The sequence below is a fragment of the Monodon monoceros genome, unplaced genomic scaffold (genome assembly GCF_005190385.1).
Source record: "Monodon monoceros isolate NGI ecotype Baffin Bay Population unplaced genomic scaffold, NGI_Narwhal_1 Super_Scaffold_8, whole genome shotgun sequence".
NCBI lineage: Eukaryota > Metazoa > Chordata > Mammalia > Artiodactyla > Monodontidae > Monodon > Monodon monoceros.
Window position 1 is genome coordinate 58,966,302 of NW_021703785.1, and position 19,432 is coordinate 58,985,733.

At 38.9% G+C, this 19,432-nt stretch overlaps 1 protein-coding gene and 1 long non-coding RNA gene across 2 annotated transcripts in view; one reads left to right on the plus strand and one right to left on the minus strand.

The window, feature by feature from the left end:
* The window catches only part of FAM124A (family with sequence similarity 124 member A), a 106,618-nt gene that overhangs the window by 58,988 nt on the left and 28,198 nt on the right, over positions 1–19,432 (plus strand). The window lies entirely within an intron of this gene.
* LOC114888020 overlaps positions 10,269–19,432 on the minus strand; it is an 82,885-nt gene continuing 73,721 nt past the window's right edge. The window contains exon 5 of the long non-coding RNA XR_003791688.1: positions 10,269–10,487. This is a non-coding gene — a long non-coding RNA (uncharacterized LOC114888020). The remainder of the gene's footprint in view (positions 10,488–19,432) is intronic.

Below are 19,432 nucleotides of genomic sequence, written 5' to 3' on the forward strand. Positions count from 1 at the left end.
TATTTTTGCCTTTGTTGCCTTTGCTTTTGGTTTCAAATCCAAAAAATCACCTCCAAGACTGATGTCAAGAGCCTACTACCTATTTTTTCTTCTAGGAGGTCTATGGTTTCAGGTCTTATATTCAAGTCTTTAGTCCATTTTGAGTTCCTTTTTGTGCATGGTGTAAGACAGAGGTCCAGTTTTCCCAGTGCCATTCATTGACGAGACTGTCCTTTCCTCATTGTATATTCTTGGTTCTTTCGTCATAAATTAATCGACAGTAAATGTGTGGGTTTATTTCCAGGCTCTCTATTCTGCTCTGTCAATCTAGTCTCCGTTTTTATGCCAATACCATACTGTTTTGATTACTATAGCTTTGTAATATGTTTAAAATCAGGAGGTGTGATACCTCCAACTTTGTTCTTTCTCAAGATTGCATTGGCTATTCAGGGTCTTTCTGTGATTCCATACATATTTTAGGAATGTTCTGTTTCTATGAAAAATGCTATTGGAATTTTGATAGGGATTGCATTGGGAGGTTTTTGGCTACTGATTCAATCTTGTTACTGGTAATCTGTTGAGATTTTCTATTTCTTCATAATTCAGTCTTGATAGGTTGTATGTTTCTAGGAATTCATCCATTTCATCTAGGTTGTCCAGTTTGTTGGTATATAATTGTTCATAATAGTGTCTTATGTTCCTTTGTATTTTTGTGATATCAATTGTGACACCTCTTCTTTCATTTCTGTTTTTATTTATTTGAGTCCTCTTTTTTCTTGGTGGGTATAGATAAAGGTTGTCAATTTTGTTTATCTTTTTAAAAACCAGATCTTAGTTTCATTGATCTTTTCTTTATTGTCTTTTTAGTCTCTATTTCATTTATTTCTGCTATGATCTTTGTTATTACCTTCTTTCTGCTAACTTTGGGCTTTATTTGTTCTTGTTTCTCTACTTCCTAGAAATGTAAAGTGAAGCTGTTTGAAATCTTTGTTTCTTGATTAGGCGTTTATCACTATGAACTTTCCTCTTAGAGTTGCTTTTGCTGTATTCCGTAAGCTTTGGTATGTTCTATTTTTATTTGTCTGAAGGTAATTATTATTTTTCTCCTGATTTCTTCTTTGACTCATTGGTTGTTCAGTAGCATGATGTTTAATCTGCACATATTTGTGGATTTTCCTGTTTTCTTGTAATTGATTTCAAGTTTCATACCATTGTGGTTGGAAAAGATGGCGGATATGATTTCAGTCTCCTTAAGTTTATTAAGACTTGTTTTGTGCCCTAACATATGATCTACCCTAGAGTATGTTCCATGTGCACTTGACAGTATATGTATATGATTTTGAATATTCCAGAATGAAAGTCATTTTAGTCTAAAATCAATGCATTACTTAACTATTTGTTGTCAGAAATTGCAAATAGATTTTTCTCTCTTGGACCTGAAAAGATAAGGATATATTCCTAAAAATGAGAAGCAAAGAAAATACCTAAAACTGCTAGGCTGAAATCACACCTCAGTCATTAGGCTATTGGCTACCTGTTCATTTCCTACAAGTTTTCAGGAAGTAAGCTTTTGCAGTCTTAATTGCCACATAGCTTTCATATAAATAAGATTTTTTAAAATATTCTTTTTTGATACAGAAGACTTTCTAACAACATAAATGAGAAATATAATTTATTTAAGAGAAAGCCTAATGTTGGACCATCTAAGCAGTGATCTCAAGTGTAAGGATTAGGATGCCCTTCTGTTAATGTTCAGCCTGGTCATCTCCATACTGTGGCCCAGTAAGGTATTCCCTTCCCAGTGGTCCTTTGTTGAGAGCCCCCTCCCCCATTCACACAGGTACAGCCAAAGCCCCATGTTAGACTAACCTAATCCTGCCTTCCAGCCGTAGTTGATGTATGTCAACTATCTGTGCACTGTCATTTTCGCATTGGGGAACTGGTATTGATTGAGAAAATAAGTTAGTCTCTGTCCAGATGGCTGAAGCTCTAACATATAAAGCCTGGGAGTGGTCAGCAGCTGTGTTTCCTACCGTGTAGAGAAGGCCACGCTACCATGAAAGAAAAGAATAGTACTGACCTACAAGGCCTGAGAAGAGAAAGAATGGGCCTTATTGTATATGAATCCTTAGCTCTGCTTATTCCCATGGCTTGCTGCCCTTCTGCAGTTATGAATGTCTCCTCAGTATTCTTACGTAAATCTTTCTTCTTAATAGTTTGAGTTTCAGTCCTTGACAACCAAGGGAGTAATACATTCAATCTTAGAGGACAAAATTCAGTTTTGATTGCCATCTTTTGAAAGGGCCGCAGAAAGGATCAATGGGAATAGCTGACGAAATAGTAAACAGGATCAAGGAGGAAGCTTCAAGGGCTTGGGTATTGTTAAATAAAGAAACAGTTGTACAGCGTTTTCCTAATGCTACAGAAAGATGGTCTTTAACCTCCTTTCACCAGAGAACGTGGGGTTAGGTCAGAACTAATACTTTTTCTGTTAGACAACACTCCAGACTCCTGGGACTTCCCTGGGGGTGCAGTGGTTAAGAATCTGCCTGCCAACGCAGGGGACATGGGTTTGAGCCCTGGTCCGCGAAGATCCCACGTGCCATGGAGCAACTAAGCCCGTGCGCCACAACTACTGAGCCTGTGCCCTAGAGCCCGTGAGCCACAACTACTGAAGCCCACGCGCCTAGAGCCCGTGCTCTGCAACAAGAGAAGCCACTGCAATGAGAAGCCCGCACACCACAACGAAGAGTAGCCCCTGCTCGCCGCAACTAGAGAAAGCCTGCACGCAGCAACGAAGACCCAACTCAGCCAAAAATATAGATAGATAGATAGATTGATTGAAAAAACACTCCAGACTCCTGCTGTGCCATTGGTGTGACCACCCTTGGCTGTGTGTCTTCATTCAGGAGAGAATCCAGTTGTTCAGCCCAGTATTTTTGCTTGTTTCCCTTTGGTCAGGTGTCCGCTCTTGGCTCAGTCACTTAGGTAGCAGGAGCAGGATCATGTGACCTGAACACATGCAGCTGGGACCTCCGAGGAGGTAGAGACACTGGAGGCCTGTGGGTCCACGAATGGCCACAAGGGGATGCCATGTTGAAGCGTCCTGGAAGTCAGTACGTGAAACTGTTTTCCCAAGATCCCCTTAAGTCTAATGATGTTGATAGTTGAGTTATGAGCCAGTCTAACACCTTTCTTTCCTGAACCTACCTCTCTCTTCAGTTGCCCAGCTGCTTTGGGGTCACTACTTTAACACCTGATCACATGGGACATTTTTTTTAATTAAGTTTTATTGGCATATCGTTGCTTTACAGTGTTGTGTTAGTTTCTACTGTACAGCAAAATGAATCAGCAACACATATATCCCCTCTTTTTTGGATTTCCTTCCCATTTAGGTCACCACTGTGCATTAAGTAGAGCTCCCTGTGCTATACAGTATGTTCTCGTTAGTTGTCTATTTTATACATAGTATCAATAGTATGTATGTGTCAATCCCAATCTCCCAATTCTTCCCCCCCCCCCCCCCCCCCCCCCCACAGTGTGGGACATTTCAAATGGCTGGGCTTTCCAGGCTCAACTGGCTCATCCTTCCATGAACCCAAGAACACCTGGTTATCAGCAGACTGCAGAGACAGCAAAGCCCTGGGAGATGTAGAGTCCAATGGAGTAACATGTAAATATCTTAAGCGACGCAAAGACTTGCAGAGCTAATGAAGCAATGATGGAAGTTGCCACAATCTGAGGGGAGGATGCAGAAATCTATTCATAGAGAGAAATTAGATAGCGATTTGACTTAAATCCAGCAAGATGGACCATGCAGATAACCTCTTTAACTCCTGGAATCCCTGTTTAGCAACCATAAAAGAGGGCCCTATTTGTCCCTCCTTGTTGGAACTTCTCTTGGCCAAAATAGCTGTCCACATGCAACCTCGGTCAGCTCGAAAAGCAATGCCAAATTGTTTGGGATAACAGAGTTATCTCCTTAGTGGATGTGATGTCTTAATCCCAGAATAAAATAGGATTAAGTATAGAAATAACAAAGTAAACAAAACCTGTGTTAAAAAGTTTGTGTTAGGTTCAGAAATAATTTGTTCATGACTGGTATTTAAGAGTTTGTTGTGTTTTCGAGAATTTGGTCTATGAGAACAAGAGATCAGTATTGTGATTCCAATTTAAAATGTAGCTTAGAATTGATTTATATTTGCTGTTTTAAGTAGAGGGATATGAGAGTCAAGTTAGTAAATTTGTAACATTGAAACATTTAAGAGGATTTAATAGTCGACATTTCTATGTTTAATTGATTAGATTTACTAGAGTTATTTAGGGACTGAAAAGGTTTTATTAATCAGACCACTGAACTACTTAAAAAGAAAATCAATACATTAAATGTATAGATGCAGTTTAAGATGTTAAAGGAAGTTAATTAAGCTGCATGAGCCCTTTTAAAAATAAGTGTTAATTATTAACATTTGCTAGATCTATTAGTTGAGTAATAAGATTTGGGAATTGAACTCAAATTCGTAAGTTTAAGGAAAATTTGGGCTTGAAATGGGTAGCTGTATTTAATTGGATATTAATTTTTCAGAAGTAGTTTTTAGATAGTTTGCTGTGCACAAAAGCAGATCAGAAAACCTAAATTGATAGTCAAGAATTTTCACTGAGTGACCAATGGGATGTTAGTTTAATCCCAGCCAGAACTAGTCCAAGTACAGCCAGGCTGTTCCCCAAGACAGTAGAAGGTCCAAGGACCCACCTACTGAACTGGGTGAGTGTGGGGCCAGGGAGACAGTTCTGTGGGCCACTCTTACTCATGGTGTTCTGGGAGAGGTCCTGTTTACTCCAGGCACTCCCAGATCGCATAGAAATGGGGATCTGGCCCATCCTCTCAACGGTCCTCTGAAACTTCAGCGTGGGCCCAGCCCAGAGCAGTGACCCCAGACCCATATTCGTCCTCCAGTCCTGATATCCCAGCGGGTTAGAGTGGCTGGTGCTTCTTTAGGCAAATGGGCCAGTGACTGCATGTCAGGTTGTTGCCGTATCTGAATATGCAAGCCTGAAACAAGCCATCCTTTATGACATCTGAAGATACTTGCATCCTATCTTGTCTTGAGTAAAAATGCTTATTTAATTGGCATATTCGTTGCACATCTATCAGGTTGTCCCATCTTCAGATCCTTCTGTTTCTGCATCTGTGTTTTGAACAGTAAGCACTTCAAAGACTGGATTTTTTTTAATTTAATATTTTTACTTGCTTTTCACCACCCAAGAAAGCCCACACATAATTCTGGTCGGGAAAGCTCCTAAGGACATAATGAGTACTACTGCTTTGCAGATAATAGCCACAGTGAGTTCTTGACATATTCCTGGCATGCTTCTTATTAACTCAAGAAATGGGAGGCACTGTCCTAAATTCTGTTTGCTGAGTAGAGGCATTGTTATTACAGGACTAATCTCAACAATCAACATTTTTCCCCAGTGAGGCGGATTCATGGAAAAGATTAGATCCATCTTTGCGCTTTAGAATCTACAATGACAGTGATGTCCGTGTATTCTGGGGAAGGCTAGATGGAGCTTTTGTTCAGCCCGGGTCTTTTTTCTGTGGGGCAGTTAGTTGATCTCTTCTGATGTAGGCAGCCTTGTGTTCCTGGCCCAAGCATTACAAATGTATTCAGTAGTTCTCTGTTTTAAGTGAGTTAACAGATAATACTGCAAGAGGAAGCTTAGGTAAGCCATAGCTTACCAATGTGCCAGTGGAAACTTATTCTTTGGAATTTCCATTATCCATATTTTCCAAACAGAGGTTGAGAGGACAAGTTCAGTATATTTTAGCCAAAATAATTGTATAAAACGAGGGGGAAAAATGAATGCTAACCTAATTAACATAGTGGGGTGTTAGACAGAGAGAAAAGAATATTCCTGTGAGCTAACTCTGCTTCTCCCACCAGCTTTCTTAGTGAAAGTTACATAAGGCACAGTTTTCTGGGTCTAGGTTTTCAGAATCACAGATTTTTCGAGCTGGAAGGTGGCAAGAGTTTACCTCACAGAAAGTATGAAAGAGGGTTTTTAAATTTTGAAGAGTATACAGTTATGAAAATATATACTCTCAAGTCATTCAGAATATCACTTTCGGTAGGCATAAAGATAGTTACGTGCCCTGGGCACAAGAGAAAATCAGGAAGTTGGACTAAAACAGCAGTCCCAGTTCTGGCTGGACGTTAAAATCACCTGGGAAGTGTTTCAACTGATGCCTGGGACCCACCCCAGAGATTTTGTTTCATTTGCTCTAGAGTGGGGTTTTTTAAAAGCTTGCTAGGTGATTCTTATGTGCAGCCAGAGTTGCAAACTACTGGCCTGCCTAATACAATTAATTCCACTCTAACTTCTCTTGGCGTTATTTCATGACAGCCTCAGTCTCGAGGACTCTGCCAGTATCTGTTCTGGCACATATGTGTGTTCATTGCCCTAATGACAGTGTCAGGGGCTGAAGTTGAGAGTGGCCAGGAGGGGAACAGTAGTCTGGCAGTAATGTAACCTTGCCCAAGTCAACTGGAAGGTTTTGAAGATGTTCACGAGACATGACTCCTTGGTGTTGCCTCATTTTAAGTGTGGCTCCTTATCTGATATGGGCAGCTAGCTCAGCCTTGCAATAACATTGCCTTTGAGTTTTGATAATTCTTTTTTATTTATTTATGCCAGACAGTAGTGATGGGTGCCCAATTATCCCTGAATTAGTAATCGGAGTCCAGGCAGTAAAACAGAGGTGTTAAGAACCCTACACTTGAAATTTTGAGAAGCTCCAACTGTGAGACCAGCCGTTTCCCTCTACAAGGCATGCCAGGTAACCCAGTTCAGCAGAACCGGAACTTCTTCCAGCCCCATCTCCATATAAGAGGGCTGGGGGCATTGTCAGGTCAATAAGTTATCTTTGGGAGGATACAGCCCCTGTGCTTCCTCTAAGATTGAGAGTCCCCAAACCACACTCCCTTCCTGCCTTCATGAACTAAGGGACTAGTGACTGTCTCTTGTCACTGACCGGCCGATAGCTTCCATACCAGACAGCGCAGATATAAAACATTTACGTCATTGCAGAAAGTTTTATTAAACAACACTGCTCTAAGAAATAAGACTCGGGGGTAAAAGTAGAACCTTCTTTTTTTTCCACTACAAGCTTTGTAGAACCACAGTTGACCCTTGAACAAGGCAGTGGTTAATCCACATATAACTTAGAGTCAGCCCTTGGTATCCATGGTTCCTTTGTATTCACGCCATATGGTACTGTAGTATTTAGTATGGGAAAATATCCACATATAAGTGGACGCATGCAGTCAAACCCGTGTTTTTCAAGGGTCAACTGTACTTTGTTTTTAAAACTGTCTACATATCAGTTTATAAAAATAAAAATTTTAAAAATGATGATGAGGGATTCCCACAGAAGTTTTGACTGCTGAGTTTATTTAAAGGCGTTATGTTTCCATAGTACAAAAGCAGTGGTTCTCAGCTGGGGGCATTTTTGTACCCCTCCCATGCCTGAGAACATTTGGCAATGTCTGGAGACATTTTTGGTTGTCTCAGTATATGGCAGGGGGGAGAAGGGTGCTACAGGCATCTGTTGGGCAGCATACAATGAATGTAGAGGGCCGCCTCCCACAGCAAGGAACTCTCCGGCCCAAAACGTCAGTTGTGCTGAATTGAGAAACCTTGAGCTAAACTAAATCTCTAAGATTCCTACCAGGTTCCCAAATATATATGCGTGTGTGTGCATGTTGACTTAAATGAATAATCCTCTGACCTACAATATAGTACTTAGTTAAAGGTCAGTCCCACAGGCTAGCATTATACCTTCAGTGCACTAGAAAACTAAAAGGAAGAATTGAAACAATTATCTGGATAATTCAAAACCAAAAATACACTTTCTCTTGATTAATGCTCAAATAAAGTAAAAATGGGATTTTTAAGAATTTCAGGTGCAGTGTGTTGCTTTGATAACATTTATATATTACAATACAATTACTTCAGTAGTGTTAGCTAAAAGCTTTATCATGTCGATTATTTTTTGTGTGTATGGAGAATGATTAAGATCTACACTCTTCGCAACTGTGAAGTTTATAATACAGTATTGTTGACCATAATCACTTTGCTGTGCGTTAGAGCTTCAGAACTTACTCATCTACTAGTTACAGGTTTGTACCCTTAAATGACAACCCTCCAATTCCCCCACCCCCAGCCCCTCGTAACCACCATTCTACTCTCTGTTTTTACGGGTTGGGTGTTTTTAGATTCCACATATAAGTGATGTTTGTCTTTATCTGACTTACCTCACTCAGCATAAGGCCCTCAAGGTCCATCCCTGTTGTCACAATGGCAAGATTTCCTTTCTTCTCATGGCTGAATAATATTCCATGGGCATATATATATTTTCTTTATCTGCTGATGGACACTTAGGTTGTTTCCATGTCTTGGCTATTATACATAATGCTACCATGAACATGAGGGTGCAGCTATTTCTGTGACATAGTGATTTCATTTCTTTTGGACATACTCCCAGAAGTGGAATTGCTAGATCATATGGTAGTTCTATTTTCAATATCTTGAGGAAACTTCATATTGTTTTTCATAGTGACTGCATCCGTTTATATTCCCACCAACAGTGCACAAGTGTTCCCTATTCTCTGCCTCCTTGTCAGCATTCGTTATCTCATCTGTTTGACATAGCCTTTGTAACAAACAAGAGGTGATATCTCATTGTGGTTTTGATTTGCATTTCCCAATGATAGTGATGTTAAACACCTTTTCCTGTACCTCTTGGCCATTCGTATATTTTCTTTGAAAAAATGCTTATTCAGGTCCTTTGCCCATTTTGTTTGGGTTGTTTTTTGTTTGTTTTTGCTATTAAGTTGTGTGAGTTCTTTATATATTTTTTGATATTAACCCCATATCAGATATGTGATTTGCAGATATCTTCTCCCATTCCATAGGTTGTCTCTTCATTTTGTTGATCATTTCTTTTGCTGTGTAGAAGCTTTTTATTTGATCTAGTCTCACTTATTTATTTTTTATATTGTTGTTTGTGCTTTAGATGTCATATTCAAAAAATTACTACCAAGACCCATGTCAAGGAGCTTTTTTACTATGTTTCTTCTAGGAGTTTTATAGTTTCAGGTTTAAGTCTTTAATCCACTTCAAGCTAATATTTGTGAGTGGTGTAAAATAGGGGCCTAGTTTCATTCTTTTCCAAGTGAATATCCAATTTTCCCAGCACCATTTATTGAAGAGACTGTCTTTTCTCCATTGAGTATTCTTGGCTTCTTTGTCAAATACTAGTTGACCATATATGCATGGACTTATTTCTGGGATCTCCATTTTGTTCCATTGGTCTATGTATGTCTATTGTTATGCCATACCATAAAAGCACACAGTTTTGATTACTATACCTTTGAAATATAGCTCACATCAGGTATTGTGATGCCTCCAGCTTTGTTCTTCTTTCTCAGGATTACATTTGCTATTTGGGGGTCTTTTATGATTCCAAACCCATTTTAGGGTAATTTTTTCCATTTCTGTAAAAAATGTCATTGGAATTTTGATTGTGATTGCAGTAAGTCTGTGGATCACTTTGGGTAGTATGGGCATGTTTACAATATTAATTCTCCCAATCTAGGAACACAGGATATTTTTCCATTTATTTGTGTTTTCTTCAGTGTCTTATAGTGTTCAGTGTAGAGATCTTTCACCTCCTTGGCTAAATTTATTCCTAAGTATTTTGTTGTTTACAGTGCCATTGTAAATGGAATTGCTTTCTTTTTCTTTATTTTTTTTTTGGAAAGAAACACTTGTATTTCTCAGATAAACAGTTTACATGGATAATATTTTTGCACAGTTCATTATTCCTACTGACACATGTATTAATCAGCTTGCCACATGTTGGCACAGCTGTGGTGGATTTGTCCAAATCTCTACAGATTTTTCTTTCTCTGCTCAGAGATATTTTTCTTTTTTTTTTTCCACACTGTACTTTATTCTTACAAGAGATAAATAAACTGACACCAAGCATTGTAAATGGATGACCACAACAAAAGCAACAATGATTGCAATTACCAAACACAAAACACACTCATACTATGTCATAATATTGACATTCAGTCCAGTAATCCTCCACTGTAACAGGTCCTTTACTTTGCAGTGAAAACTGATTTGTATATTTTTTGCCTCTGAGTCCTTTTGGGTTTTTTTTTTTTAATTCAAACAGAAAGTCACAAAAATTATAATCATTCTCATCAGTTCACTCAGTCCCATGTAATAAATTTTTTTTCATCTTGATTTTTTGTTAGCACTTTTATGAATTCATCAGTTTTCCATTAGAGTTCTGAAAATGCTTATTCATTCAGTTCAGCAGTAGAGTCAGTTACCAGAAACCTGTACTTGTCAGAGTCTTTTCCATGAATTCCTTGAAGATGAAACCCTTCTATAGGAACATTTTTGCAGAAGCCTCAGAGTATACCCAGACCTGTCTGTAAATGACAAAAGACTTAGAAATGACCACGGTTAAAGATTTGATGAAAGTTCATAATAATGCAGTTGGCAAGGAAATTTAGTTATTTCTGAGATATACATTTTAAAGTAATAACTAGAATTATGACTTATAACATTATACCAGAACATATAAGATTTTTAGAAATTTCATGTAATGTCTGAAACATTTCTATTAACATTTCCATACAAATAACCCAAAGAAAGTGTAGTATTAGTTATTTTTGTTTTTTTTATACTGCAGGTTCTTATTAGTCATCAATTTTATACACATCAGTGTATACATGTCAATCCCAATCACCCAATTCATCACACCACCATCCCCACCCCACCCCGGTTTTCCCCCCCTTGGTGTCCATACGTTTGTTCTCTACATCTGTGTCTCAACTTCTGCCCTGCAAACCGGTTCATCTCTAGGTTCCACATACATGCGTTAATATACTATATTTGTTTTTCTCTTTCTTACTTCACTATGACAGTCTCTAGATCCATCCACATCTCAACAAATGACTCAATTTCGTTCCTTTTTGTGGCTGAGTAATATTCCATTGTATATATGTACCACAACTTCTTTATCCATTCATCTGTCAATGGGCATTTAGGTTGCTTCCATGACCTGGCTACTTTAAATTGTGCTGCAATGAATATTGGGATGTATGTGTCTTTTTGAATTATGGTTTTCTCTGGGTATATGCCCAGTAGTGGGATTGCTGGATCATATGGTAATTCTATTTTTAGTTTTTTAAGGAACCTCCATACTGTTCTCCATAGTGGCTGTATCAATTTATATTCCCACCAACAGTGCAAGAGGGTTCCCTTTTCGCCACACCCTCTCCAGCATTGTTTGTAGATTTTCTGATGATGCCCATTCTAACTGGTGTGAGGTGATACCTCATTGTAGTTTTGATTTGCATTTCTCTAATAATTAGTGATGTTGAGCAGCCTTTCATGTGCTTCTTGGCCATATGTATGTTGTCTTTGGAGAAATGTCTATTTAGGTCTTCTGCCCATTTTTGGATTGGGTTGTTTGTTTCTTTAATATTGGATTTTTTCAAAAACCCTGGATTTTTGTTTCTTTAATATTAAGCTGCATGAGCTGTTTATATGTTTTGGAGATTAATCCTTTCTCCATTGATTCATTTGCAAATATTTTCTCCTATTCTGAGGGTTGTCTTTTCGTCTTGTTTATGGTTTCCTTTGCTGTGCAAAAGCTTTGAAGTTTCATTAGGTCCCACTTGTTTATTTTTTATTTATTTATTTATTTATTTATTTTTGTGGTACACGGGCTTCTCACTGTTATGGCCTCTCCTGTTGCGGAACACAGGCTCCGGACGCGCAGGCTCAGCATCCATGGCTCATGGGCCCAGCTGCTCCGCGGCATGTGGGATCTTCCCGAACCGGGGCACGAACCTGCATCCCCTGCATCGGCAGGCGGACTCTCAACCACTGCACCACCAGGGAAGCCCCCATTTGTTTGTTTTTATTTCCATTACTCTAGGAGGTGGATCAAAAAAGATCTTGCTGTGATTTATGTCAAAGAGTGTTCTTCCTGTGTTTTCCACTAAGTTTTATAGTGTCTGGTCTTACATTTAGGTCTCTAATCCATTTTGAGTTTATTTTTGTGTATGGTGTTAGGGAGTGTTCTAATTTCATTCTTTTACATGTAGCTGTCCAGTTTTCCCAGCACCACTTATTGAAGAGACTGTCTTTTCTCCATTGTATATCCTTGCCTCCATAGCTGCGTGGGTTTATCTCTGGGCTTTCTATCTTGGTCCATTGATCTGTGTTTCTGTTTTTGTGCCAGTACTGTATTGTCTTGATTACTGTAGCTTTGTAGTATAGTCTGAAGTCAGGGAGTCTGATTCCTCCAGCTCCGTTTTTTTCCCTCAAGACCGCTTTGGCTATTTGGGGTCTTTTGTGTCTCCATACAGATTTTACGATGATTTGTTCTAGTTCCGTAAAAAATGCCATTGGTAATTTGATAGGGACTGCATTGAATCTGTAGATTGCTTTGGGCAGTATAGTCATTTTCACAATATTGATTCTCCCAATCCAAGAACATGGTATATCTCTCCACCTGTTGGTATTATTAATTTCTTCCATCAGTGTCTTATAGTGTCCTGCATACAGGTCTTTTGTTTCCCTAGGCAGGTTTATTCCTAGATATTTTATTCTTATTGTTGCAATGGTAAATGGGAGTGTTTCCATAATTTCTCTTTCAAATTTTTCATCATTAGTGTATAGGAATGCAAGAGTTTTCTGTGCATTAATTTTGTATCCTGCAACTTTACCAAATTCATTGATTAGCTCTAGTAGTTTTCTGGTGGCATCTTTAGGATTCTCTATGTATAGTATCATGTCATCTGCAAACAGTGACAGTTTTACTTCTTCTTTTCCAATTTGTATTCCTTTTATTTCTTTTTCTTCTCTGATTGCCATGGCTAGGACTTCCAAAACTATGTTGAATAATAGTGATGAGAGTGTACATCCTTGTCTCATTCCTGATCTTGGACAAAATGCTTTACAGTTTTTCACCATTGAGAATGAGGTTTGCTGTGGGTTTGTCGTATATGGCCTTTATTATGTTTAGATAAGTTCCCTCTATGACCACTTTCTGGAGAGTTTTTATCCTAAATGGGTGTTGAATTTTGTCAAAAGCTTTTTCTGCATCTATTGAGATGATCACATGGTTTTTATTCTTCAATTTGTTAATATGGTGTATCACATTGATTTGTGTATATTGAAGAATCCTTGCATCCCTGGGATAAATCCCACTTGATCATGGTGTATGATCCTTTTAAATGTGTTGTTGGATTCTGTTTGCTAGTATTTTGTTGAGGATTTTTGCATCTATATTCATCAGTGATATTGGTCTGTAATATTTTGTGTGTGGTATCTTTGGTTTTGGTATCAGGGTGATGGTGGCCTCATAGAATGAGTTTGGGAGTGTTCCTTCCTTTGCAATCTTTTGGAAGAGTTTGAGAAGGATGGGTGTTAGCTCTTCTCTAAATGTTTGATAGAGTTCACCTGTGAAGCCATCTGGTCCTGGACTTTTTGTTTGTTGGAAGATTTTTAATCACAGTTTCAATTTCATTACTTGTGATTGGTCTGTTCATATTTTCTGTTTCTTCCTGGTTCAGTCTTGGAAGGTTATACCTTTCTAAGAATTTGTCCATTTCTTCCAGGTTGTCCATTTCATTGGCATAGAGTTGCTTGTAGTAGTCTCTTAGGATGCTTTGTATTTTTGCAGTGTCTGTTGTAACTTCTCCTTTTTCATTTCTAAGTTTATTGATTTGAGTCTTCCCCTCTTTTTCTTGATGAGTCTGGCTAATAGTTTATCAATTTTGTTTATCTTCTCAAAGAACCACCTTTTAGTTTTATTGATATTTGCTATTGTTTTCTTTGTTTCTATTTCATTTATTCCTGCTCTGATCTTATGATTTCTTTCCTTCTGCTAACTTTGAGTTTTGTTTGTTCTTCTTTCTCTAGGTCCTTTAGGTGTAAGGTTAGATTGTTTACTTGAGTTGTTTCTTGAGGTAGGCTTGTATAGCTATAAACTTCCCTCTTAGAACTGCTTTTGCCTCATCCCATAGATTTTGGATCATCGTGTTTTCATTGTCATTTGTCTCTAGGTATTTTTTTATTTCCTCTTTGAGTTCTTCAGTGATCTCTTGGTTATTTAGTAACATATTGTTTAGCCTCCACGTGTTTGTGTTTTTTACGTTTTTCCCCCGTAATTCATTTCTAATCTCAGTGTTGTGGCCACAAAAGATGCTTGATATGATTTCAATTTTCTTAAATTTACTGAGGCTTGATTTGTGACCCAAGATGTGATCTATCCTGGAGAATGTTCTGTGTGCACTTGAGAAGAAAGTGTCATCTGCTGTTTTTGGATGGAATGTCCTATAAATATCAATTAAATCTATCTGGTCTGTTGTGTCATTTAAAGCTTCTGTTTCCATATTTATTTTCTGTTTGGATGATCTGTCCATTGGTGTAAGTGAAGTGTTAAAGTCCCCCACTATTATTGTGTTACTGTCAATTTCCTCTTTTATAGCTGTTAGCAGTTGCCTTATGTATTGAGGTGCTCCTATGTTGGGTGCATATATATTTATAATTGTTATATCTTCTTCTTGGATTGATCCCTTGATCATTATGTAGTGTCCTTGTCTCTTGTAACATTCTTTATTTTAAAGTCTATTTTGTCTGATATGAGTATTGCTACTCCAGCTTTCTTTTGATTTCCATTTGCATGGAACATCTTTTTCCATCCCCTCACTTTCGGTCTGTATGTGTCCCTAGGTCTGAAGTTGGTCTCTTGTAGACAGCGTATATATGGGTCTTGTTTTTGTATCCATTCAGCAATCCTCTGTCTTTTGGTTGGAGCATTTAATCCATTCACATTTAAGGTAATTATCGACATGTATGTTCCTATGACCATTTTCTTAATTGTTTTGGGTTTGTTTTTGTAGGTGATTTTCTTCTCTTGTGTTTCCCACTTAGAGAAGTTCCTTTAGCATTTGTTGTAGAGCTGGTTTGGTGGTGCTGAATTCTCTTAGCTTTTGCTTGTCTGTAAAGCTTTTGATTTCTCCATCGAATCTGAATGAGATCCTTGCCGGGTAGAGTAATCTTGGTTGTAGGTTCTTCCCTTTCATCACTTTAAGTATATCATGCCATTCCCTTCTGGCTTGTAGAGTTTCTGCTGAGAAATCCGCCGTTAACCTTATGGGAGTTCCCTTGTATGTTATTTTTCGTTTTTCCCTTGCTGCTTTCAATCATTTTTCTTTGTCTTTAATTTTTGTCAATTTGATTACTATGTGTCTCGGTGTGTTTCTCCTTGGGTTTATCCTGTATGGGACCTGCTGCACTTCCTGGACTTGGGTGGCTTTTTCCTCTCCCATGTTAGGGAAGTTTTCAACTATAATCTCTTCAAATATTTTCTCTGGTCCTTTCTCTCTCTCTTCTCCTTCTGAGACCCCTACAATGCGAATGTTGTTGTGTTTAATGTTGTCCCAGAGGTCTCTTAGGCTGTCTTCATTTCTTTTCATTCTCTTTTCTTTATTCTGTTCCACAGCAGTGAATTCCACCATTGTGTCTTCCAGGTCACTTATCCGTTCTTCTGCCTCAGTTATTCTCCTATTGATTCCTTCTAGTGTAGTTTTCATTTCAGTTATTGTATTGTTCATCTGTTTGATTGTTCTTTAATTCTTCTAGGTCTTTGTTAAACATTTCTTGCATCTTCTCGATCTTTGTCTCCATTCTTTTTCCGAGGTCCTGGATCATCTTCACTATCACTATTCTGAATTCTTTTTCTGGAAGGTTGCCTATCTCCACTTCATTTAGTTGTTTTTCTGGGTTTTATCTTTTTCCTTCATCTGGTACATAGTCCTCTGCCTTTTCGTCTTGTCTATCTTTCTGTGAATGTGGTTTTTGTTCCACAGGCTGCAGGATTGTAGTTCTTCTTGCTTCTGCTCTCTGCCCTCTGGTGGATGAGGCTATCTAAGAGGCTTGTGCAAGTTTCCTGATGGGAGGGACTGGTGGTGGGTAGAGCTGACTGTTGCTCTGGTGGGCAGAGCTCAGTAAAACTTTAATCTACTTGACTGTTGATGAGTGGGGCTGGGTTCCCTCCCTGTTGGTTGTTTGGCCTGAGGCAACCCAACACTGGAGCCTACCTGGGTTCTTTGCTGGGGCTAATGACAGACTCTGGGAGGGCTCATGCCAAGGAGTACTTCCCAGAACTTCTGCTGTCAGTGTCCTTGTCCCCACAGTGAGCCACAGCCCCCCCCATACACACACCTCTGCAGGAGACCCTCCAACACTAGCAGGTAGGTCTGGTTCAGTGTCCCCTAGGGTCACTGCTCCTTCCCCTGTGTCCCAATGTGCACACTACTTTGTGTGTGCCCTCCAAGAGTGGAGTCTCTGTTTCCCCGAGTCCTGTCAAAGTCCTGCAATCAATTCCCACTAGGCTTCAAAGTCTGACTCTCTAGGAATTCCTCCTCCCATTGCTGGACTCCCAGGTTGTGAAGCCTGATGTGGGGCTCAGAACCTTCACTCCAGTGGGTGGACTTCTGTGGTGTAAGTGTTCTCCAGTCTGTGAGTCACTCACCCAGCAGTTATGGGATTTGATTTTACTGTGATTGCGCCCCTCCTACCATCTCACTGTGGCTTCTCCTTTGTCTTTGGATGTGGGGTCTCTATTTTGGTGAGTTCCAGTGTCCTCCTGTCAGTGATTGTCCAGCAGCTAGTTGTGATTCTGGTGTTCTCGCAAGAGGGAGCGAGAGCACGTCCTTCTACTCTGCCATCTTGATTCCTCTCCACTGCAACTGCTTTCTTAACTTCTCTTTCAGAAAATTCACTGTTAGTGTATAGAAATGCACATGATACTGATTTTGTATCCTGCAACTTTACTGTATTCATTTATTCTAATAGTTTTTTAGTGGAGTCTTTAGGGTTTTCTTTTTATTGAGGTCTAATTGGCATATCACATTATATTTGTTTCAGGTGTTCAACCTAATAATTCAATATTTGTATATATTGCAAAATGATCATGAGTCTAGTTAATATTCATCACCAAACATAGTTGGAAAATTTTTTTTTCTGATGAGAACTTTTAAGATCTACTCCCTTAGCAACTTTCATATATGCAGTACAGTATTATTAACTATAGTCACCATGCTGTACATTACATCCCTAGGACTTATTTATTTTATAACTAGAATTCTATAAGTCTGGGCCCACTTTACCCATTTCACTGACCCCCCCCCAACTAGCCTCTGGCAATTAATACCCTATTCTCTGTATCGATGCACTCATTTTATTTTCTTTTTTGGTATTTGTTTTTTATATTCCACATATAACTGAGATCATATGGTATTTGTCTTTCTCTGTCTGACTTGTTCCACTTAGCATAATGCCCTCGAGGTCTATCCATGTTGTCAAAAATGGCAAGATTTCCTTCTTTGTATGGCTGAGTAATATTCCACTGTGTGTATATGTGTGTGTGTGTGTACACACCACATCTTCTTTTTCTATTCATCTATTGATGGACACTTAGGTTGCTTCTGTGTCTTGGCTATTGTAAATAATGCCACAATGAACATGAAGGTGAAGATATCTTTTCAAGTTAGAGTTTTTAATTTTTTGAGGAAGCTCCATACTATTTTCCATAGTGACTGTACCAATTTACATTCCCAACAGTGCACAAAGGTTCCCTTTTTTCCATATCTTCCCCAACACTGTTATTTCTTGTCTGTTTGACAGTAGCCATTTTAACAGGTGTGAGATGCTATATCATTGTGGTTTTAATTTGCATTTCCAATGTTGAGCACCATTTTGTGTACCTGTTGGCCATCAGTATGTCTTCTTTAGATAAATGCCTGTTTAGATCCTCTGACTGCTATTTAATTGGATTTTTTCTTTTTTTTTTTTGCCATTGAGTGTGTGAGTTCCTTATATATTTTGGATAATTAATTTTTTTTTTAGTTTGGTTTGTTTAATAACTTACAAAATGGGTCATCAGGGAAGCAGCCATAAAGTTTACACCATATGGGTCTGTTGGGAAAATAGTAGGACCAACTCCTTACTCTGCCCAGGAGAAGGGAGTGTGAGGTCACCAAGGACCCTAAGGGAGGTGGGCAAGACCCTGGGGACGAGGGGGTCTGGAGAAGCCTGGCTCGTGCTCAGAAGACCACACTGGGAGGAGCAAAGTCTGGATCAGAGGTGGGTGGCACCACTGGTGATCAAAATTGTGTGGTTTGCAGAATTTCTTCTATTGAATATTAGTCTTCTTTCTCATTTGTAGATCAAAAAATTTAGTAGGGAGATTAGGACACATCATCTTGTCAAATCATTGCTTTCTACTTCTGAATCTCCAAACACGTTTTCTGCTGCCCATTTCCTTCCCTAACCCATCATCTGACCTGAATTTTCTATTATTCTAAGTACACCACAGTAGGCTGCAAAGTTCCTACTATCTTCATTTTCACCGCCTACTCCTCGTGCATCAGTCACAACTCCGTTGCTCTTGCCAACTTCTGTGTCTTCCTCCTCTCAAAGTCACACTCATCCTCTTATTTTACTATTTCAAATCCTGTATGTTCCATGAGTCCAAATATTCCCAGCCCAAGAGCCTCTTTCCATCTCCTTCACACCCTTCACACTTTGTGACGCCTACCGTGTATGGTCACATCTGCCTATAGATCAGTGGTCCTCAACCTTGACTGCAACTAGAGTCACATTGATAGTTAAAAAAAAAAAAGACGGGGGCCTAAACACAGAGAATCTGATTTAATAGGTCTAGAAGGGGCAACATGGATCAGTACATTTTGTTTTGGTTTTTGCTTTATTGGAGTATAATTGCTTTACAATGGTGTGTTAGTTTCTGCTATATAACATAGTGAATCAGCTATACATATACATATATCCCCATATCTCCTCCCTTTGGTGTCTCAGTCCCACCCTCCCTATCCCACCCCTCTAGGTGGACACAAAGCACCAAGCTGATCTCCCTGTGGCATGCGGCTGCTTCCCACTAGCTATCTATTTTACATTTGGTAGTATATATATGTCCATGCCACTCTCTCACTTCATCCCAGCTTACCCTTCCCCCTCCCTGTGTCCTCAAGTCCATTCTCTAGGTCTACGGCCATACCACTCTGAATGCACCCGATCTTGTCTGGATAATTAAATCTTTATCAGATATATGATTTGCAAATATTTTCTCCCATTTGGTAGATTGCATTTTCATTTTGTTGATCGTTTCCTTTGCTGTGCAGAAGATTTTAGTTTGACGTATTCTCACTTTTTTATTTTTGCTTTTGTTGTCTTTGCTTTTGGTGTCAAATCCAAATCATCGTCATCAAGATCAATCTCAAGGAGCTTTTTTTCCTAGGAGTTTTATGGTTTCAAGTTTTACATTCAGGTCTTT